We start from the raw sequence: 6000 nt of genomic DNA on the forward strand, positions 1-6000 counted from the left end.
TAGCTTAGTGTGTGTGTTCAACCTGATTTATTCCATCACAATGGGTTCCATGTGCATTGGATACCAACTGACTAAACAGGGTTTACTAGTTTGCTGATAGCACAGCTGATGGGATGTGAAGTTCATGAGCCAGGTGGAGTTGTTTTGGCACAGGAAGAGCTGTGCTGCTGCTTCAGGCAGTTGCCATTAACCAACAACTACCATTCCCATGTGTCACATGCACTATTGAACATATGTGCTGCCAGCGCACTTGGTTTCCATGGCAGGGGGAAATGGCTTGGGCGCTGAACTTGTCTTTGCCTGTGTAATTTTGAGGGCCTTGACAGAGGAGCTACATGTTAGTTTTGTGTGGGTGCTCAACCTGCTTGATTCCATCAAAGTGGGCTCAAAGCGCATTGGACTGGTAGTGACCACAAAGGGTTTCCTTGTTAGATGCTATCACAGCTGATGGTATGTGAAGTTCATGAGCCAGGTGGAGTTGTTTTGTCACTGGAAGAGCTGTACTGCTGCTTCAGGCTGTTGCCATTCACCAGCACACTACCATTCCCACTGTGTCACATCCACTGATGAATGTGTGCTGGCTGATCACTTCGTTTACATGGCAGTTGGAAATGGTTTGGGTGCTGAACTTGTCTCTGGCTGTGGAGTTTTGAGCAACTTGAGTGAGGAGCTACATGTTAGTTTTGTGTGGGTGCTCAACCTGATGTTTCTGTCACACTGTTGTCTATTGGCATTTGACCGAAGTGATGAAACAGTGTTTCCTAGATAGCTGCTAGCACAGCAAATAGTATGTGAAGTTCATGAGCCAGGTGGAGTTGTTTTGGCACTGGAATGCTGTGCTGCTGCTTCGGGCTGTTGCCATTCATCACCACTATACCTTCCCAATGTGCCACACAACCTGTTCCACATATGTGCTGCCAGCGCTCTTGGTTTCCATGGCAGTGGGAAATGGCTTTGGCGCTGAACTTGTCTTTGGCTGTGGAGTTTTGTGGGCCTTGAGTGAGGAGGTACATGTTAGTTTTGTGTGGGTGCTCAACCTGCTTCATTCCATCACACTGGGCCCAATGGGCATTGAACTGCAAGTCACGAAACAGGGTTTCCTAGATAGCTGCAAGCTCAGCTAATAGCATGGGATGTTCATGAGCCATGTGGAGTTGATTTGGCACAGGAAGAACTGTGCTGCTCCTTCAAGCATTTGCCATTCACCTTCGCTCTAACTTCCCTAGATGTCACATCCACTCTTCCACATATGTGCTGTCAGAGCACTGGGTTTCCATGGCAGCGGGCAATGGCTGTAGAGTTTTAAGCACCTTGAGTGAGTAGGTACATGTTAGTTTTTTGTTGGGGCTCATCCTGCTTGATTCCATGACACAGGGCTCAATGAGCATTCGACCGCAAGGGACCAAACATGGTTTCCTAGAGAGCGGCTAGCACAGCTGATGGGATGTGAAGTTCATGAGCCAGGTAGAGTTGTTTTGGCACTGGAAGAGATGTGCTGCTGCTTCGGGCCGTTGCCATTCACCACCACACTGAATTTCCTTGGTACAACATGCACTGTTCCTCATATATGCTGCCAGAACACTAGGTTTCCATGGCAGCGGGTAATGGCTTCGGTGCTGAACTTGTGTTTGTGGCTGTGAATTTTGAGCGCATCGATTGAGGAGGTACATGTTAGTTTAGTTTGTTTACTCAACCTTACTAATTCCATCACACTGGGCACAAAGCGCATTGGACAGCAAGTATCAACACAGTTTTTCCTAGATAGCTGCTAGCACAGCTGATTTAATGTGAAGTTCATGAGACAGTGGAGGTGTTTTGGCACTGCAAGAGCTGTGCTGCTGCTTCAGGCAGTTTCTATTTAGCACCGCTCTGCCTTCCCAATGTGTCACCTCCACTGTTCCACATCTGTGCTGCAAGAGCACGTGGTTTCCATGGCAGCGCTAATTGGCTTGTACGCTGAACTTGTCTCTGGCTGTGGAGTTTTGAGCGCCTTGAGTGAGGAGCTAAATATTAGTTATGTGTGGGTGCTCAACCTGCTTGATTGCATCACACTGGGCTAAAAGTGCATTGGAGCTGAAGTGACCACACAGGTATACCTATAAAGCTGCTAGCACAGCTGATGGTATGTGAAGTTCATGAGCCCGGTGGAGTTGTTTTGGTACTGGAAGAGCTGTGCTGCTGCTTCGAGCAGTTGCCATTCATCACAACACTACATTCCCTAGGTGTCACATCAACTGATCCACATATGTGCTGCCAGAGCAGTTGGTTTCCATGGCAGTGGGAAATGGCTTTAGTGGTGATCTTGTCTTTGGCTGTGGAGTTTAAAGCGATTTTAGACAGGAGCTACATGTATTATGTGTTTGTGATCAACCTGATATTTCTGTCACACTGGGCTCAATGATTATTGGACCGGAGGTGACGGCACAGGTTTTCCTAGAAAGATGCCAGCGCAGCGGATGGGATATGACGTTCATGAATCATGTGTAGTGGCTTTGGCACTGCAAGAGCTGTGCTGCTGCTTCGGTCAGTTGCCATTCACCACCACACAACAATCCCCTTCTGTTACTTTCACTGTTCCACATATGTGCTGCCAGAGCACTTTGTTTCCATGGCAGTGGGAAATGGCTTGGGCGCTGTTCTTTTCTCTGTCTCTGGAATATTGAGAGCATTTAGAGAGGAGCTACATGTTAGCTTTGTGTGGGTGCTCAACCTGCTTGATTCTGTCACACAGGGCCCAATTTGTATTGGACCAGAATTGACCAAGCAGGATTTCCTACATAGCTGCTAGCACCCCTGATGGGATGTGAAGTTCATGAGCCAGGTGGAGTTGTTTTGTCACTGGAAGATCTGTGCTTCTGCTTCGGGCAGTTGCCATTCGCCACCACACTGAGGCCTTTAGTTGTCACATCCACTGATCCACATACGTGCTGTCAGAGCACTTTGTTTCCATGGCAGTGGGAAATGGCTTGGCCGCTGATCTTTTCTCTGTCTCTGCACTTTTGATCACTTTGAGAGATGAACTATATGTAAGTTTTGTGTGGGTGATCAACCTGATGTTTCTGTCACGCTGGGCTCAATGGGTATTGGAGTGGAAGTGACCACACAGGGTTTCCTAGATAGCTGCTAGCACAGCTGATGGGATGTGAAGTTTATGAGCCAGGTGGAGCTGTTTTGTCACTGAAAGAGCTGTGCTGCTGCTTCGGGCAGTTGCCATTCACCACCACAAAACCCTCCCCTTCTGTCACATCCACTCTTCCATATATGTGCTGCCAGAGCACTTGGTTTCCATGGCAATGGGAAATGACTTTGCTGCCTATTTTGTCTTTGGCTGTGGAGTTTTGAGCGTTTTGACAGAGGAGCTACATGTTACTATTGTGTGGGTGCTCATCCTGCTAGATTCCATCACAGAGGGCTCAAAGCTAATTGCACCAGAAGTGACCACTAAGGGTTTCCTACATAGCTGCTAGTAAAGCTGATTGTATGTAAAGTTTATGATCCAGGTGGAGTTGTTTTCTCACTGGAAGAGTTGTGCTGCTGCTTCGGGCCATTGCCATTAACAACCACACGACCATTCCCACGGTTTCACATTCACTGATCCACATATGTGCTGCCTGAGCACTTCTTTTACATGACCGTTGGGAATCGCTTGGCTGTTGAACTTATCTTTCGCTGTGGAGTTTTGATCACCTTTAGTGAGGAGCTACATGTTAGTTTTGTGTGGGTGCTCAACCTGCTGGATTGCATCACACTGGGCTTAATGGGAATTGGAGTGGAGGTGAAAACACAGTGTTCCTAAATTGCTACTTGCACAGCTGATGGAATGTGAAGTTCATGAGCCAGGTGGAGTTGTTTGGCACTGGAAGAGCTGTGCTTTTGTTTCTGGCAGTTGCCATTCACCACAAACAACTATCACAATGTGTCTCATCCACTGTACCACAGATGTGCTGACAGAACAGTTGGTTTCCATGGCATCGGGAAATGGCTTGGGTTCTGAACTTGTTATTGGCTGGGGAGTTTTTCTCGCATTGATGAGGAGCTACATGTTAGTGTTTTGTTGGTGCTCAACCTGCTTGATTCTATCGCACTGTGTTCCATGGGCACAGGAGGGACGTGACCAAATGGGTTTCCTAGATAGCTGCTAGCACAGGTGATGCTAAGTGAACTTCATGTTCCAAGTGGATTTGTTTTGGGACAGGAATAGCTGTGCTGCTACTTCGTGCAGTTGCCATTCACCACCACACTGAGTTCCCTACATGTCACATCCACTGTTCCACAAAGTGCTGCCAGAGCACTAGGTTTCCATGGCAGTGTGAAATGGCTTCTGTGCTGAACTTGTCTCTGGCTGTGGAGTTTTCAGCTCCTGAGAGAGGAGATACATTTAAGTTTTGTGTGGGTGAAGAACCTGGTTGATTACATTACCCTGAGTTCAAAGAGCATTGGACCACAAGTGACCAAACAGGGTTTCCTAGATTGCTGCTAGCACAGCTGATGGGAAGTAAAATTCATGAGGCAGGTGCGATTGTTTTGGCACTGGATGAACTGTGTTGCTGCTTCGTTCAGTTGCCCTTATCCACAACACTACCTTTCTTAAGTGTCACATCCACTGATCCACATAAGTGTTGCCCCAGATCTTTGTTTCCATGGCAGCAGCAAATGGCTTTGGCGCTGAACTTGTCTATGGCTGTGGAGTTTGGAGAACAATGAGTGATGAGCTACATGTTAGTTTTGTGTGGGTGATCAACCTGCTTGATTCCATCACATTGGATGGCTAGTGACCACAGAGGGTTTCCTAGACAGCTGCTAGTACAGAGGATGAGATGTGAAGTTCATGAGCCCGGTGGGGTTGTTTTGGCACTGGACGAGCTGTGCTGCTGCTTCAGGCAGTTGCCATTCACCACCGCACATCCGTCCAATATGTGACATCTACAGTCAGATATATGTGCTGCCAGAGCACTTGGTTTCCATGGCAGTGGGAAATGGCCATGGGCGCTGAACATTTGTTTGGCTGTGAAGTTTTGAGCGCCTTGAGTGATGGGCTACATGTTAGTTTTTTGTGGGTGCTCAACCTGCTTCATTCCATCATACTGGGCTCAAACGGCATTGGACCGTATGCGACAAAACAGGCTTTCCTAGATATCTGCAAGCTCAGCTGAAGGTATGTGAAGTTCATGATCCAGGTGAAGTTGTTTTGGCACTGGAAGAGCTGTGCTGCTGCTTCAGGCATTTGACATTCACCACCGCACTTCTTCTCTACATTTCACATGACAGAGCAATTCGTTTCCATGGCACAGGGAATTTGTTTGAGCGCTGAACTTGTCAATGGCTGTGAAGTTTTGAGCGCCTTGAATGAGGACCTACATGTTAGATTTCTGTGGGTGATCAACCTGCAGTTTCTGTCACAATAGGCTCAATGGGCATTGGAGCACAAAGTAACCAAACATGGTTTCCTAAATAGCTGCTAGCACAACTAGTGTATGTGAAGTTCATGAGCCTGGTGGTCTTGTTTAGGCACTTCAAAAGCTTTGCTGTGTCTTCGGTCAGTTGCCATTCACGACAACACAACCATCCCAAGTTTCACATCTACTGTTCCACATATGTTCTGCCAGATCACATGGTTTCCATGGCAGTGGGAAATGGCTTGGACGCTGAAATTGTCTTTGGCTCTGGAGTTTTCAGCTGCTTTAGAGAGGAGCTGCATGTTAGTGTTTTGTGGGGGTTCAACCTACTTGTTCCATCGTTCTGACCTCAATCGGCATTGGACTGGTGGGGACCAATCACGATTTCCTAGATAGCTGCTAGCACAGCTGATGCTACGTGATGCTCATAAGCCAGGTGTATTTGTTTTGTTACTGGCAGAGCTGTGCTGCTGCCCTGGGCAGTTACCATTCATCATTACACTAACTTCTATAGATTTCACATCCACTTTTCCGTATATGTGCTGCCAGAGCAATTCGTTTCCATGGCAGCGGGAAATGGCTTGGGCGCTGAACCTGTCTTTGG

Source organism: Ochotona princeps, chromosome Y (genome assembly GCF_030435755.1).
Source record: "Ochotona princeps isolate mOchPri1 chromosome Y, mOchPri1.hap1, whole genome shotgun sequence".
Taxonomy (NCBI): domain Eukaryota; kingdom Metazoa; phylum Chordata; class Mammalia; order Lagomorpha; family Ochotonidae; genus Ochotona; species Ochotona princeps.